The 18,535-nt window shown below is 37.1% G+C and overlaps 1 protein-coding gene across 5 annotated transcripts in view; it reads left to right on the top strand.

Annotated features, from left to right (window-relative positions):
• Window positions 1–13,085: 13,085 nt before the first annotated feature.
• Window positions 13,086–18,535, top strand: part of LOC106073328 (cytosolic purine 5'-nucleotidase-like) — an 87,636-nt gene continuing 82,186 nt past the window's right edge. The window contains exon 1 of one of the 5 annotated variants that reach the window (XM_056026794.1): window positions 13,086–13,182. The gene's annotated coding sequence lies outside the window, so the exon portion shown is untranslated. Of the gene's footprint in view, window positions 13,201–15,434; window positions 15,495–15,565; window positions 15,731–17,431; window positions 17,857–18,535 lie in introns of those variants that run through there. The other 4 variants (XM_056026789.1, XM_056026801.1, XM_056026800.1 and 1 more) reach the window with 4 other exon arrangements.

Here is an 18,535-nt window from a genome sequence, read left to right as displayed (position 1 = left end):
AAAAGCTTATATCAACTCACTCTGTCTGTCTGTCTGTCTGGCTAAAAGTTTGTACACATTATTTCTCCGACACCCAATCTCGGATCAAGCTGAAGTTTCACACAATTATTTCTTTTACCTAACAACACAATAATCAATAAACAACAACAACAACAAAAACTGTCGCAACGTTGCCTGATTTTGATCTTAGTTGTTTTTTTTTTTACTGGGTTGTAGTTCTTTATTGATGGCTGTCCTTTTCCCCTCATAGCTTGAACTTTGGGTGGCCAGCCTTTGCAGCATGCGCCAAAAAGTGGTGCATGGCAGGATTACATGTGGCACAATTTATCTTCGAGAATATATCAGGGGCGTGGCTAGTAATTTTCCATCATTTGGGTGTTTGGGGGCTTGACATCTTTGGGAGACCCTGCATTTTGCGTAATATTTAATTTTGGGGACCCCCTCAAGTGTGTGTGTGTGGTGGGGGCGGGGGATTTTCTAATTCCCCCCCTCCTCCCCCCCTAGCTACGCCACTGGAATAAATCAAGAAAAAGCAAGAAAATAATAAACGAGTAATAGAAAAAAAAAAAGCAGGAATATTACTCAATAGCTACTTACGACTCCCAGCTCGACCTATATGGTTACAATACTAATTAAGTGATTTTTTTATGTTATTTTAACATTCGATTCCATGCCCATGTGCGCTCTTTCGTCGTATTAGCCTTGCACGAATCTTCTGAAATTTGTGATATCGCCCAGCAGCCCAGTGAAGCACTTTTTGTAAGATGAATCGTTGATAATTTTAACATTTTGAATAACTTATTGAACTTGAGTTTCTCATGATCAAACAAGATGGTTAGATATGTTTGAAAACTAAAGTTATGATTAGAAAATCATCAATTAAATTTTGCCCTGATGTTACCTCGTTAATTAGTAGCAGAGTTGCTGGAAATATAATTGTTTAATACACCAAGAGGTTCTGTGCAGAAGAAAATTTGCTGCCTGCTTTAATTGAAATTGGATAAAATTTCTTCAATTCCAAATGTATCTGAAATGCTTAATTTTTGGCTATCATTACCATGTGATTTTTTCCGAAATTGAGAACATTTGCCTGTCACTTCTGATCAGCATACAGATGCGAAATAACATTTTCATCCATGGAAATAATAATTATAATAAAAACAACTGAGGTCGAGAAATTCCAAATTAAATTAAAAAAACTGTCAGTTGCTTTCAGTCACGAATTGGAGTCTTAATATTACAGAATGGGTGAAAGCCAAGACAATAGTCTTTTTTGTGTGATTGTTTAAAATTGCAAAAAGTGTTCATTTATCATTTAAGTACATTTCTTAATCATATGAATCATGTTACATCATGCAAATACAATTATTTTCAAAAAGTAAAGTGGGTTTTTTTTTCTGTGAAATCTCTTCTTCTCCACGCCACGAGGAACATCCGTAGGTAATAATTTATTGTTTATATACTTCTAGAATCTAGTTTATTTTAAATGAATGCATAGAGTGTCGTTCTGTGTATTCGCATTAGTGCCTATTCACTGCCTATACATTGAAACGTGTTTGTTTCAATTAGTTCTTATTTACATATTTACTTGTAGACCTATTTCAAATATAGATCCGTACGTTCAGTATTTCAACTTTCCCTCTCTCCTGAGAATATCTAGCCTATTGGTTGAACATTATATATTGTTATATAACAGACTTAAGAGAAATAAAATCTCACCAAAAATAAATAGAATCAAAGCAAAAAATCAAGTCACTAAATTCCTTCCCCCCCCCCTCCTCCCGCATGTAGCCTACAGTTCCCATTTGTTTCATCCTACCATCAGTTTGTTAACTATCCTCAGCTCCCCATCTTATATTATCATTTCCTATCACTGCTCATCTTATATCACTCTCGTTCGCTCTGGACTGTCATTCGGTCGTCTCGACCATTTTCGATGGACCGTCCTGGGTTCGAACTCTGCTCGCTGCCACACACGCTGACACACTTTTGCACACACTTTCTGTGATTAATAGCCCATTCTAAAGAAAATCCGACAGATTGTTGTGGTCACTGACTCAAAATCTGTACTACAGGCTTTGCAAAGCCCCGGACCATTGCCCCCTAATATCAACACTGTCATCATGGCTTCACATAACATTAAACAACGCTATGGCACCCCTGTAATAATGCAGTGGGTACCGAGTCACATAGGTGTGACTGGCAACACAATTGCAGACTCTTTGGCCCACCAGGGAGGGCAAATTCCACCCACTGAGCAGGCTGTAAGCTTTCATCAAGCCTGGCTATAATACAAAAAACAGAAATGGAAAAGTGCTTTGAGTGCTGGGACAAGTCCCAAAAAGCCCGTGGAGTGTGGGAGCGCATGAGGCGCCCTGACCGCACTTCCCCGTGGTGGAGACTGTCCAGGCCTGAGCAAGCTATTATAGCACAGTGCAGGACAGGCCACTGTCCTGTTGGCTCATATTTCTCGCGGCTATGGCCAAATTTTGATTCACGGTGCCCCCGCTGCTGTGAAGAAGAGGAAATCGTGCCTCATATTCTGTTTGACTGCCCCAGACTTGCTGATCTCCGTCTCGACAGGTCTGGGAAACCCAAAATTCTCGACCTGTATGTCGCATTTATGCACTACGCAAGACAGCAGGGTTTCTGTCCAGGGCTTTTGTAAGAGAGGATTTAACCTCTCAAGCCCTCACTCAAACGGAGTTTGATGATGATGAAAGAAAATCCGAGAAATGATTTTGCATTATTTCTAAACTTTGAAAACTAAAGATAATTACTTTTCTAAGTCAGAAAAGATTGATTGGGGCGACTTCCCTTAGAGCTTGAAAAGGAGTTACGTACATAAAAATCTATCTATCTATCTATCTATCTATCTATCTATCTATCTATCTATCTATCTATCTATCTATCTATCTATCTATCTATCTATCTATCTATCTATCTATCTATCTATCTATCTATCTATCTATCTATCTATCTATCTATCTATCTATCTATCTATCTATCTATCTATCTATCTATCTATCTATCTATCTATCTATCTATCTATCTATCTATCTATCTATCTATCTATCTATCTATCTATCTATCTATCTATCTATCTATCTATCTATCTATCTATCTATCTATCTATCTATCTATCTATCTATCTATCTATCTATCTATCTATCTATCTATCTATCTATCTATCTATCTATCTATCTATCTATCTATCTATCTATCTATCTATCTATCTATCTATCTATCTATCTATCTATCTATCTATCTATCTATCTATCTATCTATCTATCTATCTATCTATCTATCTATCTATCTATCTATCTATCTATCTATAAAGAATCACCCTTTGTGTCAGGATTTTGTGATTTTACCATCACAAAAGAGATACAAGACACCGATAGCAAAGACAAACAGACACAAACACTCTTTTGTTCCCCTGGCAATCAAATCATTAAATAAGAACAATCTGGTACAAACTTTGTCACATGTAAATTATGAGTGAGTCTGGTGTGAATGTACACTTTGGTTTCTTATAGTTATAATGTTTTTTGTTTGGTAATGCACAAATTGTAAGACAAATTACCTTACGGATAATAAAGATTATTATTATTATTATTATTATTATTATCTATCTATCTATCTATCTGTCTATCTGTCTGTCTGTCTGTCTATATCTATCTATCTATCTATCTATCTATCTATCTATCTATCTATCTATCTATCTATCTATCTATCTATCTATCTATCTATCTATCTATCTGTCTGTCTGTCTGTCTGTCTATCTGTCTGTCTGTCTGTCTCTATCTATCTATCTATCTATCTATCTATCTATCTATCTATCTATCTATCTATCTATCTATCTATCTATCTATCTATCTATCTCTCTTTCTCTCTCTCTCTCTTTCTCTCTCTCTCTCTCTCTCTCTCTATATATATATATATATATATATATATATATAAAATCTATATATATATATATATATATATATATATATATATAATTGTAATTATAATTATATTGTTACGAATGAACAGTGACAGGTAGAGGTCACTATGTGTGACCCCGGCGAGATGACACAGCACCGAGTGTTATCTGGAATCTATGCATGAAAACAAAGACAGGATGGGACGTGCCTCACGTGTTGTTCCAGAGGACGAACAGATTTACGAAGGGGGGCATTGTGACAAATGAACAGTGACAGTTAGGGGTCACTACGTGTGACCTCGGCGAGATGACACTGCAGCAGGCATCCTCTGGAATCGACATGTATAAACAACAACAGGATGTGATGTTTCCTCCCATGTTGTTCCAGAGGGTACTAGCAGTGTTTTTGCAACAATAGACAAGCGATTAGGGACTCTTTATAAACCAGAGATGTTCATGTGAAAAGAGTCAGTACAGTCGTCGATACTGTTCTCTACTGTGCGAGACAGTAGAAGAGAGTGGACTTGAGCCGTTACAGTCGATACAGTCGATGTAAGACGTATACGCTACATGTTACAGTGACGAATTGTTATAGTTATAATTCAATAAAGTTATTTAAAGCTGAAAGTTGAGTCGTCAAGTTCTTTGCAGTGTTTCTTTTATTTGTGTGCCTAGTACATTTAGCCAGAAAATCAGAAATACGTAACAATTGGTGTCAGAAGTGGGATGTTTTCTGGCTGAAATGTCTTCGAGGAAACTACTTAACCAGCTGTTGGTCAAAGAATTAAGGCAAGAACTTCGTGAGAGAGGTCTGCAGCTCAATGGTAACAAAGAAACACTAACAGAACGCCTAAGACAGGCCCTTATTGAGGAAGATCAAGATCCAGATGAATACATATTTGAATTAAACCCAGATATGACAGAGATCCTGAGTAACATGCAGGGCCAGATGGACTTAATGAAGGAGAGCCTCAAGAAAATAAACGCCATGAATGAAAACGTAAATGAACAGATGAGCTCTATGAACGAGAAGATTGACCAGAGAGTCAACACTGTGGAAAAAGAAATGGAAGAGATAAGGACTCATGTCCAAGAACAACTGAGTAAGGAACGGGGTACTAGAACAAAAACATTAGTGCCCGAAATCTCTGGGAAGATAAAGCCGCCTGTGTTTGATGGATCCATCTCATGGACTGTTTACAAAAGACAGTTTGAGGCAGCGGCCAAGGTTAATAACTGGAACACTGAAGAAGAGAAAGCGACTGCTCTGGTGTTAGCTTTAAGAGGGAAGGCAGCAGAACTGCTTCAGTCAATAACAAATCAACAAGATTACGCTGCCATTGTTAAGGCTATGGAGCTCCGTTACGGAGACGAACATTTACAAGAAGTTTATAGAGTTCAGTTGAAAACCCGACAACAACGCTCCGGTGAAACCTTGCAAGAGCTAGAGGCGGACATAGAACGTCTTGCTCATTTGGCATATCCAACAGCAGCCTAAGACTTTCTGGACGTCATTATCACTGATGCATTCATTGATGCTATTCGAGATCCAGAACTGAAGAAGGCAATAAGAATCAGTGGTAAGCGCAAATCCAGCGAAGCTCTGGTCTACGCCCTCTCCTATGAAGCCGCCAAAGACGCCTCTAAGAATATCCATCATGGGCGTATGCTGGAAGTCCAAGAAGAAGATCTTACACAACTTCTCAGAAGGGTAACTGAAGTGCTAGAAGAACGCAGACCAAATAAGAAGCAAGAAGGACAGAATAGAACCAGTGTACGTTGTTGGAATTGTGGAGAACCTGGCCATCTACAAAGGAACTGCACGAGAAGATTTCCCCGACAAACAGAGTATCAGCACAGACCGGAGACAGATGCAAGGTCAGGTGCTCATGTCTACCAGGGAAACTAACTTTCGCCGGTTTTATGGGGCAAAAATCGGCGATCAAGAACATGACAGCCCCTGCAACTATAATTCCAGTCGCTGTGTTAGGGAAGAATAAAAGTCTGTACATCAATGGTAGAATTGGATCTCGAAATTACCGTTTTCTTCTAGATACTGGTGCCTCACGTTCAGTCATTCGTCCAGACATTGTCAAAAAGAACGAAATCAAGAGAGTGAACTCTTACTCCTTGAAGACGGCCAGTGGAGAGATGATGCCTATACATGGACTGACAAATATAAACTTTGAGCTCGGGCATCAGTCATTTATACATGAATTTCTGATCGCTAACATTACGGATGACTGTATTATTGGGCTCGATTTTATGCAGAAATGTGAATTCTCTCTGAACATCGGAGGTGGTACTTTGAAATGTGGTGATGTTGAGATTCCCTTGCTCGGGGATGAAGATGAAGAGAATGGTCAAATAAGAAGAATCCTTTTAACAGAAGATACAAGTTTGCCAGCTCAGTCTGAAGCAATTATCTGGGGAAAGTTAGAGCATGGTCAAACTGCAACGATGACGGCGATAGTGGAAGGCATTGAAAATGACAACAGCGGAATGGCAGTAGGAAAAACATTGGTCCTTGTCGGAAAAGATCAAAAGGTGCCCGTCAGAATCATGAACCTCGGCCTACAGGAGAGACATCTAGAGAAAGACAGCCCCATCGCAATATGTAATACTCTTGACCTGATAAGAAACTGTAATAATGATATCACGATCGTTAATTCCACCAAACCTTTCAATCCACAAATTACCAAGCTCCTGACAGAAATGAAAGTGAATTTATCAGATGAGCAGTTCAGCAAAGCGGAACAGTTGATCATTGAGTTTGAAGATATTCTGCCATCTGATGAAACAGACTGCGGACGGACAAACATGGTACAACATCGAATAGACACTGGAAACACCAGACCGATTCGACAGCCACCACGTCGCTTGCCGCTAGCAAAGCAACAAGAAGCTATGGACATGATAGAGGGCATGACGCAGCAAGGAATCATTGAGCCCTCAAATAGTCCTTGGTGTTCGCCTATTGTCTTAGTAAAGAAGAAGGATGGATCTATGCGATTTTGTGTAGATTACAGAGCTCTGAATGAAGTCACACATAAAGATAGTTATCCACTTCCTAGAATCGACGATACTTTGGACACGCTTGCAGGGTCCCAGGTATTTTCTACTCTCGACCTAAAGAGTGGGTATTGGCAAGTTGAAATGCATCCCAATGATAGAGAGAAAACCGCCTTCTCTGCTGGCAATGGCCTCTGGCAATTTACTGTGATGCCATTCGGTCTCTGCAACGCACCAGCCACCTTTGAACGATTGATGGAGAGGGTTTTACGAGGACTTCATTGGACTACATGCCTTGTTTACCTTGATGACATTATTGTCATTGGCAAAACGTTTGAAGAGCACCTTGCAAATCTGAAGGAAGTATTTCAACGGATAAGAAGTGCGGGAATGAGACTCAGCCCAAAGAAGTGTTCCTTATTCAGGAAAAACGTTAAGTACCTTGGTCACATTGTGTCAAATGACGGAGTCAGCACTGACCCTGACAAAGTTGAGGCAGTGAAACGATGACCTACGCCAAGTAATATCCATGAGCTGAGAAGTTTCTTGGGACTCTGTACATACTACCGACGTTTCGTGCCAAATTTCTCAAACATCTGTAAGGTCCTTCATCAACTGACAGAGCAAAAGAGGCCATTTATTTGGACATCTGAATGTCAAGAAGCTTTCGAGAGGCTGAAAAACACACTATCCTCATCACCAGTATTGGCCTACCCCATTCCAGGGAAGACATTCATACTCGACACAGATGCAAGCAACACTGGAATAGGCGCAGTCTTGTCCCAAAAGGTGGATGAAACTGAACGAGTCATCGCATACTTCAGTCGAAGCCTATCGAGAGCTGAAAGGAACTACTGTGTGACGAGACGTGAATTGCTGGCTGCTGTGGATGCAATAAAACATTTCCACAAGTACCTATACGGGCAGAAATTTATCTTAAGGTCAGATCACGCAGCTCTGCAATGGTTGCTTTCGTTTAAGAGCCCTGAAGGTCAGGTGGCAAGGTGGATCGAACGTCTTCAAACCTATGAATTTGAAACTAAGCACCGAAAAGGGCAAATTCACCAAAATGCTGATGCACTGTCTCGACGACCCTGCAAAGCAGAATGTAAGCACTGCAAGAGGGCTGAAGAAAAGGAGGTAGCTGTCAATTGTCTTCGGCTCGGAGTAGATGTTTCCGACCCTGGTGTGATAAAAGGATTCGAGAGGACCAAATGCAAGATGAAGATCTGGCTCCCATTCTTCTATGGAAAGAAGATGGACAACGGCCAGATTGGAAAGACATCTCTGAGAAGGGGGTAGCCACCAAGGCGTACTGGGCTCAGTGGGACTCGCTGACGTTAGTCAATGGTGTCATCAAAAGAGTTTGGGAATCTGCTGATGGAACATCCAATCGCCTTCAGCTGATGTTACCGAAGGTGAGAGTTGCTGAAGTACTGAAAGAGATGCATAATGGCGCTAGCGGATCTCATCTTGGTGTCAATAAGACTCTGGAAAAGGTTCGTCAGCGGTTCTACTGGTTCAGATATAGAGAGGATGTAGAGGAATGGTGTCGAAGGTGCGACATATGTGCGGCAGCAAAAGGCCCTCGACGCAAAACTAGGGGTCTTTTGCAACAGTATAATGTTGGTGTTCCATTCGAGAGGATCGCAATAGATGTAGCAGGCCCATTTCCTGAAACCAAGAAAGGAAACAAATACATCTTGGTAGTCGTGGACTATTTCAGCAAATGGCCAGAAGCTTATGCCATACCAAATCAAGAAGCTATCACAGTGGCCGAAACACTCGTGGATAACTGGATCAGTCGCTTTGGTGTACCTAATGAGTTGCACTCTGACCAGGGCAGGAACTTCGAGTCCAAAGTTTTCCAGGAGATGTGCAAGACACTTGGCATCGAAAAGACTCACACGACAGCTCTCCATCCGCAATCTGATGGGATGGTGGAGCGATTCAACAGAACCCTAGAACAACATCTGTCTAAGGTTACTGATGACCGACAAGACGACTGGGACAGCCATATCCCCATGTTCCTCATGTCATACAGAGGATCCGTTCATAGCACCACAGGATATACCCCAGCGAAGATGTTATTTGGTCGTGAGCTTCGTCTACCATGTGACCTGTTATTTGGGATTCCGAGAGATACGCCAGTGTCTTCAACTGAATATGTCACCAATCTCCGAAGACGATTGGAGAATGCTCATGTATTGGCCCGCAGAAACATCAAGACCAACAGTGACCTGATGAAAACGAGGTATGACAAACGGGCCAATACGTCGGGGTTCCATGAGAATGATCTAGTGTGGCTCTATAACCCACAGAGACGAAAAGGCAGATCCCCGAAACTCCAAAGAGACTGGGAAGGTCCATACCGTGTCGTAAAAAGAATAAACGACGTGGTCTACCGGATACAGAAAAGTCCACGGTCCAAGCTGAAGGTTGTCCACGTTGACCGACTCCATCAGTACCGTGGTGAAATAGAATCTGTTCGGGACGAACAGATCTAAGAAGGGGGCAGTGTTACGAATGAACAGTGACAGGTAGAGGTCACTATGTGTGACCCCGGCGAGATGACACAGCACCGAGTGTTATCTGGAATCTATGCATGAAAACAAAGACAGGATGGGACGTGCCTCACGTGTTGTTCCAGAGGACGAACAGATTTACGAAGGGGGGCATTGTGACAAATGAACAGTGACAGTTAGGGGTCACTACGTGTGACCTCGGCGAGATGACACTGCAGCAGGCATCCTCTGGAATCGACATGTATAAACAACAACAGGATGTGATGTTTCCTCCCATGTTGTTCCAGAGGGTACTAGCAGTGTTTTTGCAACAATAGACAAGCGATTAGGGACTCTTTATAAACCAGAGATGTTCATGTGAAAAGAGTCAGTACAGTCGTCGATACTGTTCTCTACTGTGCGAGACAGTAGAAGAGAGTGGACTTGAGCCGTTACAGTCGATACAGTCGATGTAAGACGTATACGCTACATGTTACAGTGACGAATTGTTATAGTTATAATTCAATAAAGTTATTTAAAGCTGAAAGTTGAGTCGTCAAGTTCTTTGCAGTGTTTCTTTTATTTGTGTGCCTAGTACATTTAGCCAGAAAATCAGAAATACGTAACAATATATATATATATAGGTCTGTGAATAGATCAATTAGCCAAAAGCGTTTTCTTGCATTCTTCACTGCTGCTCATTCATTATTCATCCTATTAAAAAAGTACCTTTTGAATAATGTTACTTAAAAAAATATTGTAATATGAATTTTTAGGCCCATACTACATTGCAAACACAACCGATTTGTTCCTTGAAAAGATAAGATACCCCACTTATTTAGATTAAGGGTTTGAGGATCGCCGCCGAAAAAATTTATTCGAAAAAAAAAACACGTTTAGGCCTTTCTCTTGACAGCTAGGGGGTTTGGGGGGGGGGAGCGCTGTAAGATCCTGACGCCAAATGCGCTTTTTTGCATTCTTACTCCAGAAACGCATTCTCCTGACATCTACAGCTCATTATTCATCCTATTAAAAAGGATCTTTTGAATAATGTTTTACTACATTGCAAATACAGCCGATATATATATATATATATATATATATATATATATATATATATATATATATATATATATATATATATATCATGGGCGTAGCCGGGGGGGGGGGGGTGGGGTTCACCCCACCTCCGAAATGAAATCCCCCCCCCTTCCGAAAGGTGGTGGATCGGAATTCAGTAATTGATTTTTTGCTTTGATTTTGTTTATTTTGGGTGACATTTTAATACTATACCATCACTTGCTCCATCGCAGCCAAGGGGTTTTGAGTTTAAAACCCCCTACCAGGGGATTTTGAGTTTAAACCCCCTACCAGGGGGTTTTGAGTTTAAAATACCCTACCAGAGGGGTTTGAGTTCAAAACTCTTATCTGGGGGTTTTGAGTTTAAAATCCCCTACCAGGGTTTTTTGCAGTTAAATACATCTCTTCTAAAAACAAAACAAAACAAAAAAAAGCAAACGACTATCCCCAAATTCCAAAATCATAGTTAAGGAAGATTTTGATTTTATAACCTCCTATTCAATATAAAAAAAAAGCAAATTACACATTCAAAATTCTATGAGGGTTTTGAGTTTAACACCCCCCCCCCACTCTTCAGTAGGGTTTGAAGATAAAAAATACCTCTTCAATATAAAAAAAAGCAAATAACGCACTCAAAATGAGCGTAGGTAAATGGGTTTCGACTCAGTTTTGAGTTTAAACCCCCATTCAGCGGGGTTTGAAGCTAAAAATGCTTCCTCAATATGAAAAAAAGTAAATTATGCACTTAAAATGTTATGAGCGTTTAAAACCCCTTTCAGCGGGGTCTGAAGGTAAAAATTACCTCTTTAATATTAAAAACAAAGCAAACTATACACTCAAAATTCTATGAGTGTAGACAAAGGGGCTTTGAGTTTTAACTCCCTCCAGTGGAGTTTGAAGCTAAAAAAATAACTCTTCAATATAAAAAAAGGAAATTACGGACTCAAAATGCTATAAGAGTTGCCAAAAGGGGTGTAGTTTAAACCCCCTTTCAGCGGGGTTTGATGCTAAAAAATACCTCTTTAATATAAAAAGCAAATTACACACTTAAATTATTTGAGCGTTAGAGTTTAAACCCCTCTCCTATAGATGGCTTTTCTTAAAAGTTTAAAACCCCTCCAGATGGTTTTTGAGTTTAAAATCTCACTACAGAGAGTTTTGAGGTGGAAAACTTCTATCTTCAATATTATTGTAAAGCAAACTACAGTTACCAAATTCTATGACCGTAGCTAAATGGGGTTTTGAATTTAAAAAGACGAACTTCAGAGATTTTTTAGTTTAAAATCCACAACAATGATTTTGACGATAAAACTTCCCTTTTCGATATAAAATCTAAAGCAAACTACAGTCACCTAATTCCAAGAGCGTATTCAAGAGAGGTTACACATTTCTGCCAGTGGCGGGGCTCCATTAATAAAGTGCATTGAATAGTCATCTGCCGAAATTGAAAAACACTAAATGTGGCTTAACAAACATGGCTAAGACATATTTTAGGAGACAGTTATAGAGATCGGGTCTAAATCAAGGAAATCCTTAGTACGGTTGTGACAGAGCGTCGCATGAGGTTTGCGGGACATGTTCTCCGACAAAATGATTTACGCATACTAAGGGTTGCGATGACATCCTAGTACAACTTGACGCCAGTAAGGCAGTAAGAAAAATATTTTAGGTTTGTGAAATAAAACTTTTTAATAGCAGGAAAATTTACTGTAGATACCTCAGAATATTCATTTTGTTGGCTTTCAATACCAGAAATAGCGCTCCCCCAGACCCCATTGCTGGCAATGGCGAGGAAATCTACCATTTTTCCACGAACTCCAGGAAGAAACATTCTAGGGCATAATAAACGTCTTCCGAAAGAATGAAGGGTCAGAATGTAATAAAGATCATGTACACACACACACACAAACATACTATTAATTTTTTTTCGAGGGTGGGGGCGGGGGGGGGGGGGAGAAAAAAATCCCCCCAACCCCCCCCCCCCCCCCCCGAAAAAAAATCCTGGCTACGCCCATGATATATATATACCTCTGTCTAGACTTCTATATGTACAGTGCTTTCTTTTGTGACGGTAGGCCTACGCACCGGTACGGCCGGCGTACCGGCACCTTTATCAATGTGGGGAAAAAAATACTTTTCTTGTATTTTAACGTTGTATTTTAACGTTTATTATTAATTTATTAGTAGTTAATAGTTGGGCAATCCATCACTGAGTACCGGCACCTTTAAAAAAAAAAAGCACTGTCTACAGGGCGGTCCTACAGATTGCGGTGCCCAATGCGAAACGGATTGCGCAGTGCCTAGTCTGGGTAGAGATAAGGATAATAAGTGAAAATTGAAATTTTTTGTTAGAAAATAAATTCATCTTTCTACTTTATTCAAACTTTACTAAGTGCAGAATCACTGTCAAATGAACTTTACAAGAAAAATTGTAAGGCTGTTTAAACATAAGGGAATGTTAGCAATGCATTTCGGTGATCATTTCACATCGTATTAGACATTTTCCTTCCATGTCAAGGAATTTACCGGAAATTACGGTCAGGGAATTTACGGGAAATTACGGTATTCCATTTTCGTTTGTCTGCTGTTACCTTCTCAAGTACAGCTTCCGTTTGAAAACGAAATCAAAATACTTGACAGACGTCCCTCAATCTAAAAGTAAAAGTTAAAAAAAAGGTTATAGTCATATAGACTAGATCTAGAGGGTCGAGTTCTAGAAATAGATCTAGATCTTGAATTAGAGTATATATTAGATAGATATAGAATTTTATAGATCTGCAATATATATTATAAGACTGTATAGTCATAGAATAGAATGATCTATAACTCTAGATCTATATAAAACTATCTATAAAAATAATATTAGTCACTGAACTCTATACTCTATACATTATGTAGACTCTAGAACTCTAGATCTAGATAAATCATTATCATTATTTATGATGTTATTTATACTATTTTATACACATTACAGTCTAGTCAGTCTAGTCTAACTCTATACTCTATAGCCATGCCATAGGTATAGGCCTATACTTATACTAGATCTATTAGTAGTATTACATGTAACATTTCATTACATAACTATTACTATAGTACTACTACTTAACTAGTACTACTATTACTAGATCTAGTATTAGACTTAGACTAGTTATTAGACTAATTAGAGTAATTAGACTAATTAGAGAATATATGCAATATTATATTCTAATTTTAGATCTAGACATCTAGAGTCTAGATTACTATTTTCTAGATTCTATATAAATATAATCAATCTAGATCTAGATCTATAGTCTATAGTATAAGTGTAAGTTATAGATCTTGATTATATTAAATATTATATTAAATACTATATTTCTAGATTCTATATAAATATAATCAATCTAGATCTATAGTCTATAGTATAAGTATAAGTTATATTATATTAAATATTATATTAAATACTAATTCTAATTACAGAATATTTATATTTAAGATCTAATCTATAAATTCTAGAATATAAAAATAAAAAAAAAATTAAATCTAGTGTGTAGATCTAGAATCTATATAAAATATATATTATTATATTAAATAATGTTTAATGGCTAGATGATAGATCTAACATTAAAAGATTTATTTTTGCAGGTGGTTCTTCATCATAAACCACTTAGACAAACAAAATGTCCTCACACCATACCAACATGGCTTTAGGAAATATAGATCATGTGAAACACAACTAATAGGACTAATTGATGATTTTTCAAAAGGTTTAGATAATAGTGAACAAATAGATGCTATCTTACTAGATTTTTCTAAGGCTTTTGACAAAGTTCACCACCATAGTTTGCTTAAAAAATTAAAATATTTCGGCATTAATGGTCCACTGCATCAGTGGATTAAGGACTTTCTGATAGGGAGAGAACAAACTGTAATAATAAATGGCTCTAAATCAACACCAATAACAGTAAACTCAGGTGTACCTCAAGGAACAGTCTTGGGTCCACTACTATTTTTAATTTACATAAATGATTTACCAAATTGCATTAGTTCAGGAACAAAAGTCAGATTATTTGCAGACGATTGCATAATATATAGAACAATAAAAACAACACAAGACACAGATATTTTACAAAGAGAATTAGATGAATTACAGAAATGGGAATCAAATTGGAGCATGTCTTTCCACCCAGAAAAATGTCAGTTATTAAGAGTAACAAAAAAACTAAAACAAATTAATTCCACTTATCTTATTCATGGCAAACCAGTAACACAGACTAAAAACGCAAAATACCTAGGTGTTATAATAAATGAAAAACTGTCATGGAATCCACATATTGATGAAACTACAAAAAAATCAAACAAAGCATTAGGATTTATTAAAAGAAATTTCTATAAATCAAATAAGAACATAAAACTAAAATGTTATTTAACTTTGGTTAGGCCAATAATAGAATATGCATCCTCCGTCTGGGACCCCTCAACTCAAGAAAACATTAAGAAACTAGAACAGACACAAAATAGAGCAGTGCGATTCATAACAAACGAATATTCACATTTGACTAGAGTAACACCTTTAGTAAAATCACTAAATTTAGAAAGCCTTCAGGACAGAAGGCTCAAAAGTAAAGTAGCAATCATACATAAAACACTGAACCATAATCTTCAAATACAAAAACAAAATTTAATAAAATACTCTGAAAGACACAAAGATAAAGGCACATTCCTCGTCCCATATGCTAGGACAAATTTGTACAAATACTCCTTCTTCCCTAGTGCTATTAGAGCATGGAATGGGTTGCCTGAGCTAGCCAGGAAAACCAGTGACTTGGCAGAATTTAAGTCATTGGTTAATATGCATGACTAAATGCATGACGCGTAGGACGTAATCATCTTCTTTTTTGAAGTAACGTCTGTATTATATAAGATAAGAAGATAAGAATGTAGTCTAGCTAGTAGATCTATAAGATTATACTCTAGGCCAATAAAAATGACCTGTAAGTCTGAATAAGCTTATGAATTCATTGGATGCCCTTTGATTTTTTTCACTCTTCACTTCATACCCCATTGACAAGTTGTTTGACCTAGACCTTGACTTAGCAAATGACCCCAGGACCATGGCCTGATTTATCCTGATTAAAAAAATAACAACAAAAAAACTCCCTGAGGTTTTAGAGGAGTATGCCCGCTCATACATACTATGATATAGTCAAATATAGTCTGCTTACATAGGGTAATACATTTAGTACAAATTAGATTCATATTTAATAATATAACGAAGATCTAGAGGATCTTTTATCTAGACTAGTGACTTTAAAAAGCTTTAATAATGGCTTCATCAAAATTTTATTTATAAGTTCATTTTTCTTGATATAATTGTCAGAATATAATGTTTTAAATTTTCAGCTATGCTTTACAGCAGATACTAGTTTAGGACCAATGTATAAATTTATCTAGACTATTGTATACATTTATGTTTTTGAATTGAGTGTCTATCATTTTTTTAGCAGGTTTGTTAGTCTAGTAGCTTATTAATTCCACACTAGTTAGATGAAGCTATTAAAGTAAAAATGGCAAACCTCTGCTTTAGGTTATAGTTTAAGTATGATTGAAAGTGGGGGTGTGATGACTGATTGTTGAAGTGCTGGGCTTCCACACTGAGTGATCTCGGGTTGAAATCTCGGTAAAGACTAGGATTTTGAATGTATGGATTTTTAGGAAGCCCCTATTACATTAGTTGGTAAAAGTAAAGAAAGTAAAGGCAGTTGATAATTTTGCTGGCCATATGACACCCTCATAAACTGTCATAGAAATAGATGACCTATACATCATCTGCCCTTTTTGGTCATATGGTCTGAAAAGGGTACTATGATTGAAAGTAACACATATCAAAATACTGACCATAAAAGTCAGAGACTGTTGGCTTTGGTGTCATTAACTTGTCAATTAAATATACCAGATTTTTTTTCTTTCATTTACTTTTAAACCATGACTTAAGTTACTAAGTTCTATTTAGATCTTGTGATCAATAAAGCTGTCGTACTTTAACATAACAAAAACCATGTTACATCTAAAGCTTTATTACACTGAATGACAAACAACTACTACACACATAGTAAAGATCACAACACGAAATTTGGTCAGTACACAGTCTAACAATTGTAAAAACACTAGGGCGACAATAGAATAGACAAAGTCACGACAGAAGCAACTCACTCACTCCCCATTGATCTCAGACAGACAACATGCTACACCACTTTTAAGACGAACATAAAGACCTATCTGTTTAAAACTTTTTTAGATTAACTGTCATTATAACTCTCATGTTTTTGTTTGTAATGTTGTTACAGCGCCTTGAGCCTACATTTTGTTTGTTAACAGCGCTTTATAAATTATTATTATTATTAAATGATATATGTGTCTATGATGCATGGTAAAATGTTAAACGAGAGTGTCAATGACCAGCTTCGTTAATTTCATCAACTATGTCAGGTACTCTGATTAGAGTTGGGAAGTCCTAAAAATCTAAAATCTTCTCTTTAATGGGATTCAAACTTAAACTTTCTCAGTTCAGAAGCCAAGGATTTTATCTCTCAGCCTTTACTTATTAACATAAAACAAAAAATTGATTGTGCAACATGTTAATCACCAATTCAAGTTTTATTTTCACACTAATAATTTTATTTAATAGTTAAAATTAGAATGCCTTATAATAGCCTTAAGGATAAAAGTAGTTTGTTAACATCAAAACATTCCCTAACATTGTGCTCAACATGGTGCCATTCAACATTTAAAATAGAAGTTGTAAAGCATGGTGTGACATTTCATTAGCTTAAAATAAAAAATAAAAGTAAGATAGTTGTTGCTAACAAAGTAATGCAATAAATGTGTGACTACTGTAGTTGATTGATATACAAATATTTAATATTGATCTGGATCTTCCATTTCCATTAAGTGTCACTTGATTTGTTTAATCTGTTGGAGAACGAACAATCCTCACCCTCCTATATACTCTACAGTTTTGGACCATGGTCAGCATTGCTGAAGTTGTTATAATCTTACATGATTTGGGAGATAGCCATTTCACTGTGACAACATTGCACTGGGTGCCTGCCAATTGAACTTAACTAATAAAACATTATTTCACTCTGGGGATCACATAAATACATGTCTTGTACAAATATCCTGAGTCACAGTCCCCAAGAGGATATGTGTGTGTCCAATCACTAAGTATAAATGAGACCTACAAGAAACTAAACATCAAAGTACCTTTCTAGGATTAGTCTAACAGTCTATAAAAGTTTAAACAGCTATGAACCTATTAAATATTTTAAGCGCAGCTGCATGACTACTTGAAAGGTTGAGCTATATTGTGTTTTGATTGCTAAAATGCTTGTTGTCAGTTCACCTCCTCTAAGAAACTTTCAAAGCTTCTGCTGAACCAAACATTGCTTTGCATGATAATACAATTTATAACACCAATTATGAGCAAGAAATGTTTAGGATTTTTTTTTTCATTTGTATATAATAAAACCTTGTTTTACATTACACTTAATCAAATTTGTTTATAAAAAACCTAGACAAATAATTATTTTAATTATTTTTATGGTTGGTCTCAAGTTTTAAACAAACAGAAATATTTTTTTTTCTAAATAATATAACATGTACTTGTGATTAAGTTTACAACTTGAGGACATTAAGATGAGTTATGTTAAATAATTGTTTTATTAAAGGGCTGTTCTTATTGACACCAACAAAATTCTGTTGTTTGAAAATTCTTGTTCAATGTAGTTTTGAAGAAGTTTTTTCTTATCAACTTGGGAAAACACTGACCCTCATATACTGATGTGTGACTACCAATAGTTAGTTTTTCCTGAACTTTACAAACCTTATATCAACTCACTCTGTCTGTCTGGTAAAACATTTGAACATATTTTTCTCCTGTTTCCCATTCTCGGATCAAGATAAACTTCGCACAATTATTCATTATACCTGACAAAACATGAATCAATAAAAAAATTAAACAATAAGTTAATTA

Source organism: Biomphalaria glabrata, chromosome 1 (genome assembly GCF_947242115.1).
Source record: "Biomphalaria glabrata chromosome 1, xgBioGlab47.1, whole genome shotgun sequence".
Taxonomy (NCBI): Eukaryota; Metazoa; Mollusca; class Gastropoda; family Planorbidae; genus Biomphalaria; species Biomphalaria glabrata.
This window is presented reverse-complemented; position numbering and strand designations above follow the sequence as displayed.